A 15918-nucleotide genomic window follows, 5' to 3' on the forward strand; every position below is an offset into this window, starting at 1 on the left:
TCAACTCCTTGTCCATTGTGTCCTTTGCAAATATTTTCTCCCAGTCCATTCGTTGTCTTTTCATTTTGTTGATGGTTTCCTTTGCTCTGAAAAAGCTTGTCATTTTGACTAGGTCCCATTTGTTTATTTTTGCTTCTATTTCTATTGCCTTGGGGGACTGATTGAAGAAAACATTGGTAGGGTTTATGTCAGAGAATGTTTTGCCTATGTTCTTTATGATTTTTATGATATCATATCTTCTATTTCAGTCTTTAAGCCATTTTGAATTTATTTTACTGTATGGTGTGTATGATGTGAGGATATATTCCAATGTTACTGATTTACATGCAGTTGTCCAACTTACCAGTCACCACTTGCTGAAGAGATTATATTTTTTTCTATTGTATATTTTTGCCTCTTTTGTTAAAGATCAACTAACAGTAAGTATGTGGGTTTTTCTGGGCTCTCTATTCTGTCCCATTGATCCATATGTCTGATCCACATATCCAATTGTGCCAATTGTTGTTGTTGCTGTTTACTTGCTAAGTCATGTCTGACTCTTGTGACCCCATGGACTGTCACCCACTAGGCTCCCCTGTCCATGGGATTTCTCAGGCAAGAATACTGGAGTGGGTTGCCATTTCCTTCTCCAAGGGATCTTCCCAACTCAGGGACTGAACCTGCATCTCCTACTTTGGCAGGTGGATTCTTTACCACTGAGCCACCCAGGAAGCCCTTTTGTGCCAGTACCACACTGTATGAATTTTAGGATTATTTGAAAAAAGTCATGGATGATTTGATAGCACTTGTGTTAAATCTGTAGATTGCCTTGGGTAATATGGCCATTATAACAATATTAATTCTTCCAATCCAATTGGAAGCATGGGATAGCTTTCTATTTCAATTGCCTTTATTAATGTTTTACAGTCTTCAGCATATAAATCTTTCACATCCTGAATCATCTTCAATTTCCTTTATTAATGTTTCATAGTTTGCAGCATATAAATCTTTCACTTCCTTATTCAGGCTTATTCTGAAGTTTTTTTTCTTTATGTGATTGTAAAAGGGATTTATTTTTACATTTCCTTTGTGATAATTCCTTGTTAGTGTAAAGAAATGCTTCCCAGGTGGCGCTAGTGGTACAGAACCTGCCTGCCAATTCAGGAGACATGAGGCCCTGAGTCAGGAAGATCTCCTGGAGGAGGGCGCAGCAACCTACTCCAGTATTCTTGCCTGGAGAATCCCATGGATAGAGGAGCCTGGAAGGCTATAGTCCGTAGGGTAGCACAGAGTCGGACATGACATGACTGAAGCAACTTAGCACACACCCACGCACATAAAGAAATGCAACCAATTTCTGTATGTTAATCTTGTACCCTGCTACTTGCTTAATTCAAACTTTAAAAACACAACAGAATCACTTAGAAGATTTTTCATAAAACAGATTACTGGTTTCCACCTCCAGAGTTTCTGAGTTAGTAGGTCTGATGGGGCCTAAGAATTTGCATTTCTATCAATTCCCCAGGTAGTGATGAAACCTCTGGTCCAGAGACCACTCTTAGAAAAGCACTGCTATAAAAATCAGGACAGTGATTACTTGGGATAGGAAAGTGAGAAAGAATGAAGGAACTATAGTTAGGATAGGATACGTAGAAGGGTTTCTGGGGTGGCTGGTCAAGTTCTATTTCTTGACTTTGGTGTTGGATATAAGAATGTCAGCCACATAATAATTCATTAAACTATACATTTTAAGGCGGCTCTTTGGTAACTTTTTTATAATAGTTAAAAATTAAAATTCTGCAAAATTAAACAAATATATAGACTTCTAATCTTCACTGTCCAATTGAGTGATATCCTTACATTCCAAAACCAGAAAGTAAGTGTGACATGTCTGTCTCTTATTTTACATAGTCTATATTCTAGTTCAAGACTCGATATACTGTATATGAAATAGATAACTTATAAGGATCTTCTGTATAGCACAGGGGACTCTACTCAATACTCTGTAATGACATATATGGGAAAAGAATCTAAAAAAGAGTTGATACATGTATATGTATAACTGATTCACTTGGCTGTACACCTGAAACTAACAAATTTAAATCATTATACCCTATTAATAAATTGCTGTTGTTTAGTCACTAAAAAAAATTGTAGAATAAAAAAAAAAGACTTAATACAGGTTGTGATGTGCTTTACTATAGAAATTAGATAAATCACTGAAAAATGGAACAATCTCATATATGAAGGGCATTTGATAACTTATTCATAATTAGATACTCCTCCTTCATCTGTATTAGTAATATTTAAATTACTGATATTAAAGCACCAGTGAAGTAAAACCCTGTGCTCCGTATAAATTGTTGAGAGCAAAAAAGGAACACATCAAAACAAAACATGGATCTAACCTCAAGGCACTTTCAGTCTATTAGGGAGAAGCAGATTTTTTAAAAAGTTACAAATAAAGCTGTGTAAAATTAGAAACGTTGATTATACTTTTGGTTGCTCTCTTCAATACATTTGATTTAAAAAAAAAAGCTTATGAGTATAAATTTAGAAATCACATTTATAATCCAAGTCCCTAAATATTGATGACACAATTAAGTTCTAGCAAAACTTTATGGTGACATCCTCACAGTATCTTACTTTTATTTCATCTCACTTCCTTCTTGCTACCATCAAATACAAATGCAGTATCTTCTCTTTTTAAGACACCGTGTTGAGGCTTTTACAGTAGTTTGACTGCTGTGATTTAAATAGATAACCTGGGCGTAATTACCCTGAGCATAGTATTAAGTGATGCTCTTCCTTGTCAGTAAGATGGTCATGGTGTTTACCTTTTTCTTTTCTTTCTATTTTCTCCCTTTGCATTTGGTATTAAATGGACCATTGCTGATACTGTGAGATGGTGTAGATTTCTCCAGAACTCTGGCACTCTTTAGGAATGACCAGAATTAATTGTCTAATGTTGAGACAGAAGAGTTTCAGCTGTACATTCATTCAATAAAGAGATATTAAAGGGCCTCCTGTATGGTTTTTAACTGTTTTTGTTTGCTTTTTTTTTTTTTTTTTGGTTTCTGTTTTTTGGCTTACACCATTAAAAAACAGATGAGAGCTCTAGACTTACATCTCAAAAGGGGTCCAAATGTATCACAAGACGTCACAGCTACTCATCAACATGCATGGATTTCCCACTGGGTTCAAGGATCAGGCAGAGAATACCAGGCTTCATTATACAGTACTGTGCCGAGTGCTGGGAATAGAAATATGTAAACACATGGTCCTTGTTTTCAAAGAGCTTTCATGCCAGTGAAGAATGAAATAGACAAAAATATTTTTATTGCAGTAAGATCATGTTTTAATTGAGCTGTGTACCGATAAAAACCTTCTGGTAAACAACACTATTATTTGTACATGCTTATACCTTTTTTGAAACAAAATGCCTAGAACTCTTTATAAACTGTATTATCCAGATGGATAAAATGGGAAAAGAGAGATTCTGAGCTTGCCAAATATGACTCAACAAGTCAGTGACAGCCCTAGAAATAGAAGGGAGAAATGAAACAGGTTTCTGACAATCTACCTTGAAACAAGTGCTCAGCACTGCAGTTGGGAGAGGGGCAGCTCTAACTCCGTGGGAGGAGGAAGTTGGTGAGTCAGCTCAACGTGGAGACCAGGTTTGAAGAGAATCGTCTTGTGTAGAACAGAGCAGAACTCTGACTCCCTGCCTTAGTCACTTCCTCCCTGGTGGCTGGAGATCCTACCAAGCTACACGCAGCCACCCATCCCACCACCTGTGTTCTCTTTGATCCATAACACAGAACCCATCGCTGCTGACTTCTTCATCAGCTCTTGCTTCCTGCAGGTAGACCAATCGGCAAGAGGTTGAAGGTGAAGAGAGTTCCAGCCTGTGAACTCTGTCCTGCAGACTTTCAGGGGAAACACGAAAGCCCTGAGACCTCCTGGTGGAAAACTCTCCAGTTGAAATGATGTGCTTCTGTCCCCAGCCCTTGGTTAGAGCTCAGCTCGTATGTGGATGTTTAATGAAATGTGTTATGAAATTGAGTCAGGTCTTCACGACACGTAAAGTCAAGAAATGGTGTCATCATACTTATCAGACTGTGCTAGAGCTGTGTACTTAGAATTCTTTTTGAAATTGTGATTTCCCAGAAGACAAACATGATGTTTAGTTATTTCATTTTTAATGCCTAATGTATAACCTGGAGCACAGCAGATGTCCAACCAGTTAATGAATTTGTGACTACTGAATTATGGAGGGTCAATATGATGCCAGTTCTTGATATAGTGTTGCAGAGAAAGGATTCAAACCAAATTGTTATGAATATTTTTATTAAACTATTTTTAAAAATCCAAGCAATAACTGAAAGTACAAAGAATAAAATAATTACCAATTGCTTCAATCTAAAAGTAACCATGATGAAAATTTAGTGGATAATGTTACAGGCATATCTGAGTGCATAGATTAACAACCAATATTTTAAAATATGAGATTAATCCATTCTAATTTCCTTCTTAATTGGTTCCCCAGTAGGCTTCTCTCATCAGAGCTGAGTTGTTGAGTTCCAATAACTTATTGCTTCTGGGGAAGAATATGTACAACCTGGATCAGGGAGCATTGATGACAGCTCACTTTCCTGACTTCTTGAGTTCAAACAAGAAAATATTCAGGAAAGTCAGAGGTAATCAAGAGAGAAAAGGATTTTTAAGCCATGTCATCTCCCCCTTTAACATGAGTACTAGATCATAGAGCTTCTTCTCTGGCATACAGGGGACTTCTCTCCATTACGCAATGGCCATCCCATGAGGCTGGCTACCCTAGGAAGAACATGTCAGTAGACAGATGTGCAGCAGATGAAAAAGAAACTCCCAAACCTGCCCAATTCTCACTCCAGGAATTTTAGGGGAAGGGTCAGACAGAGAATGAGAGGTCAGACACAAGGTTCTGGTTTTCAACCTGCCTTAGAACCAAACTTGTGTGCACAGAGGGAAACTTAAAGTATCTAGATAGCTAACAGAAGTCCAAGAACCAGCAGGCTTCCCTATCCATCCTACAAAGACATTGTCAGTCTCTAGAGCAGCATCGCATGCTCCCACCTCCAATGGGGCCCAGGTGGAGAGTTCACCCTGAAGACATGCTCCTCCTCCCTCATAGCCTGGTGTGTCCTGCAAGGGCCCAGAAGTTCCTACATGTCTGAGGGCAGGAATAATGAAGCCCTGTGGACTGGAGTCAGTAGACAGAAGTCTAGTTGTGGGGACTTCAAGAGCAGAGGCAATAGGCCAGTACCATAAATGCCAGTGGAGGACTTCTCAGAAACCACAGTCTAGGAAAGAGCCTACAACTGCCAGTGAAAGCAGAGATCCCTGGTAACCAAAGAGCTGAGTGTGGATTGGAGGACTTTGTCTTTCCCTCCCTGCTGATGCCACCATGAAGCCATACAATCCACAGACTCCACCCTGGAGAGGAGCGAGAAGTACCTGAGAGACTGAGAAGTTACCTCAGTGAACTCCATAAACTTGTTCATTATATTAAGTTTACTAGACTGGAGTAAAATTTCAATGCCTCCTTCCTTGTATTCCATCCACCACAACAACCATTACTATATAACTGAAGGAGCTTACAATCAACACCAGAGCATTTATTTAAAACAAGGTGGGGGAATTCCCTGGTAGCCCAGTGGTTAACACTCCATGTTTCCAATGCAGGGGGTGTGAGTTCAATCCCTGGTTGGAGAACTAAGAGCCCACATGCCTCATGGTATGACCAATAAATAAGTAAATAAAATTACGTTATAAAAAAATTTAAAAATAAAACAAAGTGGTGTCTTTGTGCATTCGAGTAGAGTGAATGATTAGCTCATCTATATAGATATACAGATAAAAGTATACAATCCTACATAAACAATATGTAAACAATCATACTAGCAGTTGCATATAATACAAAGTTCTTGCGGTTTAAGTGTTCAGGGAGTTGGGTACAAATAGAATTCAGGAAGGGCCCTGGGAGCAGGCTGCAAGCTTGGGTCTCTAAGTATGACCACTAGAACAATGCTTTAGACTGGTGTGTCAGGCAGTGTCGAGTTCTGCGAAAATTAGGAGTCTGGAGAACCAGGAAGGTTCTGCCCCAAATTCAGCCTCCAGGATCATGCCATTTCAGTTCAGTTCAGTAGCTCAGTCATGTCTGACTCTTTGCAACCCCATGAATTGCAGCACACCAGGCCTCCCTGTCCATCACCAACTCCCGGAGTTTATTCAGACTCACGTCCATCGAGTCAGTGATGCCATCCAGCCATCTCATCCTCTGTTGTCCCCTTCTCCTCCTGCCCCCAATACCTCCCAGCATCAGAGTCTTTTCCAATGAGTCAACTCTTCGCATGAGGTGGCCAAAGTACTGGAGTTTCAGCTTTAGCATCATTCCTTCCAAAGAAATCCCAGGGCTGATCTCCTTCAGAATGGACTGGTTGGATCTCCTTGCAGTCCAAGGGACTCTCAAGAGTCTTCTCCAACACCACAGTTCCAAAGCATCAATTCTTCGGTGCTCAGCCTTCTTCACAGTTCAACTCTCACATCCATACATGACCACAGGAAAAACCATTGCCTTGACTAGATGGACCTTTATTGGCAAAGTAATGTCTCTGCTTTTGAATATGCTATCTAGGTTGGTCATAACTTTTCTTCCAAGAAGTAAGCGTCTTTAAATTTCATGGCTGCAGTCACCATCTGCAGTGATTTTGGAGCCCAAAAAAAGAAAGTCTGACACTGTTTCCACTGTTTCCCCATCTATTTGCCATGAAATGATGGGACCAGATGCCATGATCTTCATTTTCTGAATGTTGAGCTTTAAGCCAACTTTTTCACTCTCCACTTTCACTTTCATCAAGAGGCTTTTTAGTTCCTCTTCACTATCTGCTATAAGGGTGGTGTCATCTGCATATCTGAGGTGATTGATTTTTCTCCCAGCAATCTTGATTCCAGCTTGTGTTTCTTCCAGTCCAGCGTTTCTCATGATGCACTCTGCATAGAAGTTAAATAAGCAGGGTGACAATATACAGCCTTGACGTACTCCTTTTCCTATTTGGAACCGGTCTGTTGTTCCATGTCCAGTTCTAACTGTTGCTTCCTGCCCTGCATATTGGTTTCTCAAGAGGCAGGTCAGGTGCTCTGGTATTCCCATCTCTTTCAGAATTTCCCACAGTTTATTGTGATCCACACAAAGGCTTTGGCATAGTCAATAAAGCAGAAAGAGATGTTTTTTCTGGAACTCTCTTGCTTTTTCCATGATCCAACAGATGTTGGCAATTTGATCTCTGGTTCCTCTGCCTTTTCTAAAACCAGCTTGAACATCAGGACGTTCACGGTTCGTGTATTGCTGAAGCCTGGCTTAGAGAATTTTGAGCATTATTTTACTAGCGTGTGAGATGAGTGCAATTGTGAGGTAGTTTGAGCATTCTTTGGCATTACCTTTCTTTGGGATTGGAATGAAAACTGACCTTTTCCAGTCCTGTGGCCACTGCTGAGTTTTCCAAATTTGCTGGCATATTGAGTGCAGCACTTTCACAGCATCATCTTTCAGGATTTGAAATAGCTCCACTGCAATTCCATCACCTCCACTAGCTTTGTTCGTAGTGATGCTTTCTAAGGCCCACTTGACTTCACATTCCAGGATGTCTGGCTCTAGGTCAGTGATCACACCATCGTGATTATCTGGGTCGTGAAGATCTTTTTTGTATAGTTCTTCTGTGTATTCTTGCCACCTCTTCTTGATATCTTCTGCTTCTGTTAGGTCCATACCATTTCTGTCCTTTATCAAGCCCATCTTTGCATGAAATGTTCCCTTGGTATCTCTAATTTTCTTGAAGAGATTTCTAGTCTTTCCCATTCTGTTGTTTTCCTCTATTTCTTTGCATTGATTGCTGAGGAAAGCTTTCTTATCTCTTCTTGCTATTCTTTGGAACTGCATTCAGATGCTTATATCTTTCCTTTTCTTCTTTGCTTTTCGCTTCTCTTCTTTTCACAGCTATTTGTAAGGCCTCCCCAGACAGCCATTTTGCTTTTTTGCATTTCTTTTCCATGGGGATGGTCTTGATCCCTGTCTCCTGTACAGTGTCACGAACCTCATTCCATAGTTCATCAGCCACTCTATCTATCAGATCTAGGCCCTTAAATCTATTTCTCACTTCCACTGTGTAATCATAAGACATTTGATTTAGGTCATACCTGAATGGTCTAGTGGTTTTCCCTACTTTCTTCAATTTCAGTCTGAATTTGGTAATAAGGTGTTCATGATCTGAGCCACAGTCAGCTACTGGTCTTGTTTTTGCTGACTGCATAGAGCCTCTCCATCTTTGGCTGCAAAGAATATAATCAATCTGATTTCGGTGTTGACCATCTGGTGATGTCCACGTGTAGAGTCTTCTCTTGTGTTGTTGGAAGAGGGTGTTTGTTACGACCAGTGCATTTTCTTGGCAAAACTCTATTAGTCTTCGCCCCGCTTCATTCCATATTCCAAGGCCAAATTTGTCTGTTACTCCAGGTGTTTCTTGACTTCCTACTTTTGCTTTCCAGTCCCCTATAATGAAAAGGACATCTTTTTGGGTGTTAGTTCTAAAAGGTCTTGTAGGTCTTCATAGAACTGTTCAACTTCAGCTTCTTCAGCATTATTGGTTGGGGCATAGACTTGGATTACCGTGATATTGAATGGTTTGCCTTGGAATCGAACAGAGATCATTCTGTCGTTTTTGAGACTGCATCCAAGTACTGCATTTCAGACTCTTTTGTTGACCATGATGGCCACTCCATTTCTTCTGAGGGATTCCTGCCCGCAGTAGTAGATATAATGGTCATCTGAGTTAAATTCACCCATTCCAGTCCATTTTAGTTCACTGATTCCTAGAATGTCAACATTCACTCTTGCCATCTCTTGTTTGACCACTTCCAATTTGCCTTGATTCATGGATCTGACATTCCAGGTTCCTATGCAATAGTGCTCTTTACAGCATCAGACCTTGCTTCTATCACCAGTCACATCCACAGCTGGGTATTGTTTTTGCTTTGGCTCCATCCCTTCATTCTTTCTGGAGTTATTTCTCCACTGATCTCCAGTAGCATATTGGGCACCTGCTGACCTGGGGAGTTCCTCTTTCAGTATCCTATCATTTTGCCTTTTCATACTGTTCATGCCATTTATGGTATACTAAAACACAGTCCTAAAATATATTCACATCCTAATCCTTGGAACCTGTCAATATTACCTTATTAGAAAGAGACTCTCCACAGATGTGATCTTGAGAGAGGATTATTCAGGATTATCAGGGTGGACCCTAAAGACATGGATACAAGTGAATGTATCCTTATAAGTAGAAGGAGAGAGAGATTTAACACAGACCAAAAAAGGCGACTGAAGATGGAGGCCGAGATTAGAGTGATATGGGCACAAGCCAAGGAAGGCTGTCTGCCACCAGAAGATAGAAGAAGCAAAGAATAACCTTCTGATACCTCGATTTCAGCTCGAGGATACTAATTTCAGACTTTTGGCCTCCAGAACTATAATACAATCATTTTCTTTTGTTTTAAGCCACCAAATTTGTGGCAATTTGTTACAGGAGCCACAGGAAATTAATATACTATCCCAGCGCAATCCAGCCACGACAAAGTGATCACCTTACTTCTCAGTTTTGGTTCCAGGAACCACGGGGTTGCCTTAGCTATAATGCAGGAGTCAGAGCCCCAGTGGAATTTTGGGCTCCAGAGCCATAATGCGACTGCTGAAGCCCCAGTGACACCACCTATCCTCACTGAACTCTGTCCTGAGTTCATCCTACAGAAAGTGCATCTGATTGGTGACCCCTAAATTTTTGTTGGAATAGGAGCTGCAAGAGAGTCTGAAGAGGGATTTCCCTGGCCGTCCAGTAGTTAAGACTCTGTGCTTTCAATATAGGGGGTATGGGTACAATCCCCAGTCCGGGAACTAAGATTCTACATGCTACATGATGTGGAAAAAAAGAGAGAGAAAGGGTCTGGAAATACAGATCCACTGTATCATTCCAGCCCCTGAAGAAGAAGACAGAGTAGGCTAAAACTGAAGAGATGTAATAGTCTAATCTATTGTATCTACCACACTATCCATGCTATTTTTAGCAAAGCATTAAATCTAATATTACTTAAAAAAAAAGGAAAAAAAGAAATAAATGAAATTGAAGTGAAAAGAGGAAAACGCCAAACTTCAGATAAATGTATCTTCACCACTCAAGATCTTGGTTCCTCAAAGAATCCCTACAATTGAGATGAAAATATTATTCAAAACAAAACTTAACAGGTTAAAGTGCTCTTGAACTGTTTTAATTTTAGATATTTTTGATTTCCTAGTATACATTCATAGCTTGTTCCCAGTTCCCCTCTGAATGCTACTGAATTTTGATTATATTAAATTTATCCTGTCAAGGTTTTAACATTTACATTGACATTTAAGACATTTATAGAATACATCCATAGGATTCAATGCTAATTTCTGATTCTTTTTCCTTTTTTAACTTTATTTTGAGTCCTCTTCTAGTGTCTTGCATTTCAACTTTATTGATCAATAATTATTCAAGAAGAACCCATGGTAAAGTATATTTAGCTCTTGCGTGCTTGAGCCTATTTGCCTACGGTCTTTGTTCTTGAAGGATAACCTGGATACAATTGTTTTTTTTTTTTTTTTTTTTGGATACAATTGTTAAATCACAAATCTTTTCTCTGAGAACATGGTAAACACCGTTCTATTGTCACCTAGCATTGAGTTCTGTGCAGGGTTTTGTGTGTGTTTTTACTAGTTTAGCTATTCATCCCCTGGCTAACTGGATTTTATTCTTAAGGCTTTAAAAAAATTCTGGCAAGAAGTTGCACGTCTCCTTGTTTTGCTGCTGTTAGTGAAGCTTGATTGTATGTTTATTGTTTAGTTGGTTGGTTTTGTTTGGAGGGGTAGGCTTTATTATTTGCTTATTATTGCATATTAATCAGGTCTTCTTGCCATCTTTGCCTGAAACTCTCCAAAGACTTGTTCAAAATCTAGCTTTGGAAACTCCATCTGGTAGCCAGGTCCTGGGGCTCCTATTGGTCATAAGTGTTGAAAACATACAAAACCAAAGTGTCTCTAAGGCTGGTTCTCTCTACTAAAGCACAGAATACTCCTGTCGTAAGTAGCAACCTGAGCAGTGGCCCTTTATATGCTTGAAAATAGCTCTCTTATTCCCACTGCCTACTTCTTTCTAAGATAAGTATTCCCAGATTACTTCCACACTTCTAACCATCTCAACTGAATTTCTAACACCATCCCTCTTATAATGTGATTCCCAGCGCAGAATCCTGTAGATACGACAACGAACCCTGCAGGTCCCAGCAGACTTGGATGTGCCTTGGCTGGGGACCCTCTAAGCCTATTAATATGACTCAAGTTCGTGTTAACATTTTTGGCAGCTGTATTTCACCATTTACTCATAACAAGTCTGTCTTTAATTAAAACCCCTTATTCTTTTACACACACTGTTGTTAAGCCATATCCCTCTCAACTTGGATTTATGTAACTGAGTTTGTTTTGCTGTTGTTTTTGTTTTGTCTTAGACCTTCAGTTATTCATTCTGTTTACATTCATTATTTTCAATGTAGTCTATCATTTTGAGCTGTTGACCTTCTGAATGACAATTTTATTATCTGACTTATCTCTTATCCTTGATAGTTTCATGTCATGAACATCACCAATGTCCTCATCTGGCTAATAGCCAAGTTTTTGGCAATCATTAGGCACAGTCCTCACTCTTCCACTTGCTAGCAATGTGATGTTGAACAAACTAATTGTACATTTTACATTGGTGTACAAGGGTGTACCTATGGCTGATTCATATTGATGTATGACAGAAAACCACAAAATTCTGTAAAGCAATTACCCTTCAACTATAAAAAAATTTTTTTAAGTCAAAATCAAAAAAGGAGGAAAGAAAGAAAGAAATTCCCCCAAGGTTTGCATTAACCCATTAACCAACAACCTTTGGAGGATGGTCTTAATAGTGTAGCATCCACCCAATGGCGTCATCACAGAGACTTCACTTTGTAAGATTATCATGAGAGATGTTGTGATGCATACTGCTCAAATCTAGATGAAATCTGCTGTAACATTCCACCCGTAGCCTGTGGAAAAGGAAGTGAGGCTAGTCTGTCCTTATTTTCTCCTAGGCAACCCTTGCTGGCTAGCCTCCAGGGTCTGCTGCTTCCTTTAGAGGAGCTAACAAGTGATTTATTCAGCAAATGTCAACTTTCCTGATCTAAAGAGGTGGTTTTCACTCTAGGGTTCATTAGATTGCCTTGGGGTGTACTCCGTTTCCAGGGAAAGAAGGGGACAAAATGGGGGTGTTCCTAGCTTCCTTTCCCTATGACACCCAGAGTATCTTTGCTTTGACTCATTTTCTATATCTGATTTCTGTAATTTCAGACTGTATTAAAAAAAAAAAAAAAGCCTCAGGAGGGATCTGAGAAACATAATTTGCAAACAACTGGAGTGAGCTATATTGAGATCTCATATTTTTATTCTTTGCTCCTCTCGAGTTTAACAGCAGCATTCCAGGACTTCCCTGGTGGTACAGCAGATAGGAATCCGCTTGCCAATGCAGGGGACATGGGCTCTATCCCTGGTCCAGGGGGATTCCACATGCCACGGAGCAACTAAACCTGTGTGTCGCCACTACTGAGTACAAGCTCTGGAGTCTGAGAGCCGCAGCTACCGAGCCTGCCTGCTGCAGCACCTGAAGCCCGAGTACCTAGAGCTTGCGCTTCACAGCAAGAGAAGCCCTCGCAATGAGAAGCCCACGCAGCACAACGAAGCGTAGCCCCTGCTCACTGCAAACTAGAAAAAGCCCTTGCAGCAATGAAGACCCAGTGCAACCAAAAATAAACAGATACAATTTTTTTTTTTTTTTAAAGCAGCATTCCAGGTCTTTGGGGCCTGTCAAAGATGACAAGATGAGGGCAGCAAGTTTATCTGCAATGAGTTCCTTCTGACATCTGGGATGACATAGCTTACTTGGGTTGAGAGACGCAGATCGACCTGCGATGCTCAGAGCTCTGGACTCCTGGCTTCCGTTCATGCTCACCACCTCCTGCAGCTCGCCTTCCAGGACAAAGAACTTCCTCTCTGCGCAGGAGGCAGGAGGCTTGCAAGACCCAGTAGCTCTGTTTTCTCTTTCATCTGATATCATTACACATCTTGCTCCAAGCAAACAAAAGGATGTGTCTTCCTTGTTCTTCCTCCTATAACTGAAAAAGTCCTTTGCCTTCTCTAAACTTTTACACAGGACCCAGCTGCTCTAGGTTGCAGAATCCCTGTGGCTTTTACAAGTTGGGGGTGATTCCTCCATTTCTCTCATTCTCTCTCCTTGTTTCTCGCATTTCCGTCCTTGCTCTCTTCTTTTGTTATTTACTATGTATTTATGGTGGTCTTTCTAATCCTCTTCAGTTTTTAAAGACATTCTTCTCTCCCTTGTTTATATGCTTTTGTTTTTTTGTTCTTATACTCAGTTCCTCAAAATGCTTTCCAGATAATCACATCTAATTCTTTGGTCATCTCCCCATTTTTCCTCACCTGTCTCCATTCATTTAGAAAATATTTATGGAGATTTAACTGTGTGCCAGACACTGGGCTGAATGCTGGGCGTATAACACATGGTTTCCATTCTCAAGAAGCTGGAGGAAATAGACAAACAGGAAGTTCCAGTACAATGATTGCGTTGTCACAACTCCATTTTTTATATTTTCACTCTCTTTTCAGCTACTTTCTTTTTAGAACCTGAGACCGTAGGATAACTCTGGAGCAAGTAATGACCTCTACTAGTTGTGAAAGAGCACAACTTTATGCTGCTTGAAGCCTGAACAATGGGCTTATATGAAAGTCTTGAAAGAGAAAGGGAATTAGCAGGTACTAGGGACTTCACTTTCACTTTTCACTTTCATGCATTGGAGAAGGAAATGGCAACCCATTCCAGTGTTCTTGCCTGGAGAATCCCAGGGACGGGGAAGCCTGGTGGGCTGTCATCTATGGGGTTGCACAGAGTTGGACACGACTGAAGTGACTTAGCAGCAGCAGCAAGTGCCTACTGCATACTGAGCACAATGCTGTCCCTGCTGGTATACATTATCTTATTTATTCTTCACAATACCCAAGAAGAAGGTATTATAATGTTTACTTTGCGGTGCAGGGAAGTCAAATTGAGAGAACCCCCAGGTCACAGAGCTGTAAATCAAGCTTTGGGATTCACATCCAAGTTTGTCTTTCCCATTCATCATACTGCAGAACTCAGCCTCCTTTTGAGGCAGTGTGAGGGAGGGATGGAGTTAGCAGATGCAAACAACGAAGTAAGAACAAGCTCCTACAAGCGCAGGGAACTGTATTCAATATCCTGTGATAAGCTATAATGGAAAACATATAAAAGATGTATATACATGTATAACTGAATCACTTTGTTCTACAGTAGAATTTTTTTTTTTTACATTTCAATTTGTTTCAATTGTTTATTAACCAGATTATAAAAATAATCCTGGTAGGTACCTTAGTTCATCCTTCTAATAAGCCTGTTGATCTGGTCTTCCCTGTTGCCAGCATCTCCACCTTCTACAAAATGGGTGGTCTTTTTCTTCATTCCACCTCGTGGAGAAGACAATTTAAAGGGCCACAGGAAGTTGTTTGCTTCTTTGAAACATTTTCCAACGGTATAGATCTCATGAATCAGATCCTCCACACAGATGATTCCATATTTCCCAAGAGATCGAGCAATCAATGCGTTGTCTGTCGGGGCAATTCGCTTTTTGTTGACTTTGCCATAACCATGCTTGTAAATCAATTCATTTACAGACTTCAGATTGGGGTACCCCCATGCAATGTATGGCTCCACAATTCTCAGCATGTTAATTGATGCCTTGTTGAGCTTCACAAAGGTGCTGTTGAAGATCTGCCGGAGGCGAAGGAGCTACAGCGCCTTTTGAACCTTTGGGCTTACACCGTTGATACCTCTGATCCTGATGACAAATGCCAATTTGGGTTCCGCGGGTACATAGAAGTTGCCGGCTTTTCGTGCCATCCTAGCCATTCGAATTTCAGTTCTGTACATCTGCCTGTATTCCTTGTGGTAAAGCTTAGCCTTTTCATAGATAAGCTTCCTCCTTGCCTTTCAAAGCATCTTTTGGGCAAACTTCTTTCTCAGTCGCTTGATCTTAAGCTCTGTGAAATTCTTCCGCTTTTTCTTAAGGGTTTCTGGCACAGCAGAAAACTTTTTCTTCTCTTCTGCACCTTCCATGGTTCCAGCCAGAAAAGAGCCTACAGTAGAAATTAACACAACATTGTAGATCAACTACGTTGCTGCTGTTCAGTCGCTAAGTCATGTCCAACTGTTTGCAACCCCAGGGATTACAGCATGTCAGGCTTCCCTGTCTTTCACTATCTCTGGAGTTTGCTCAAATTCATGTCCATTGAGTCAATGATGCTATCTAACCATTTCATCCTCTGTTGCCCTCTTCTCCTTTTGCCTTCAATCTTTTCCAGCATCACGGTCTTTTCCAATGAGTTGGCTCTTCACATCAGCCGGCCAAAGTATTGGAGCTTCAGCATCAGTCCTTCCAATGAATATTATAGGGTTGATTTCCTTAAGGATTGACTGGTTTTATCTCTTTGCAGTCCAAGAGACTCTCAAGAGTCTTCTCTAGCACCACAATTCAAAAGCATCAATTCTTTAGCACTCAGGCTTCCATACTTGAGTTAAAAGAAGAAAGTCAACCTCCTTTGAAATGTTACCTTAACCTTCTATCTCTCTCAGTGTACATTTCTCATCTGCTTCAACTCCGCCTTGCTCAGAGCTCACTTCTTCTAGCAGCCTTCACTAACTGCTTAAAATATTCCTTCCT

The 15918-nt window shown here is 40.3% G+C and overlaps 1 pseudogene across 1 annotated transcript; it reads right to left on the bottom strand.

Moving 5' to 3' along the window:
• Positions 1-12991: 12991 nt before the first annotated feature.
• On the bottom strand, positions 12992-15314 carry LOC147364071 (large ribosomal subunit protein uL30 pseudogene; annotated as a pseudogene). Its single transcript, XR_015133615.1, has one exon. The product of XR_015133615.1 is annotated as a large ribosomal subunit protein uL30 pseudogene (transcript).
• Positions 15315-15918: the final 604 nt, after the last annotated feature.

The sequence above is a fragment of the Bos grunniens genome, chromosome 10 (genome assembly GCF_055505025.1).
Source record: "Bos grunniens cultivar Pamir isolate PY7600 chromosome 10, Bosgru_T2T1.0, whole genome shotgun sequence".
Classification (NCBI taxonomy): domain Eukaryota; kingdom Metazoa; phylum Chordata; class Mammalia; order Artiodactyla; family Bovidae; genus Bos; species Bos grunniens.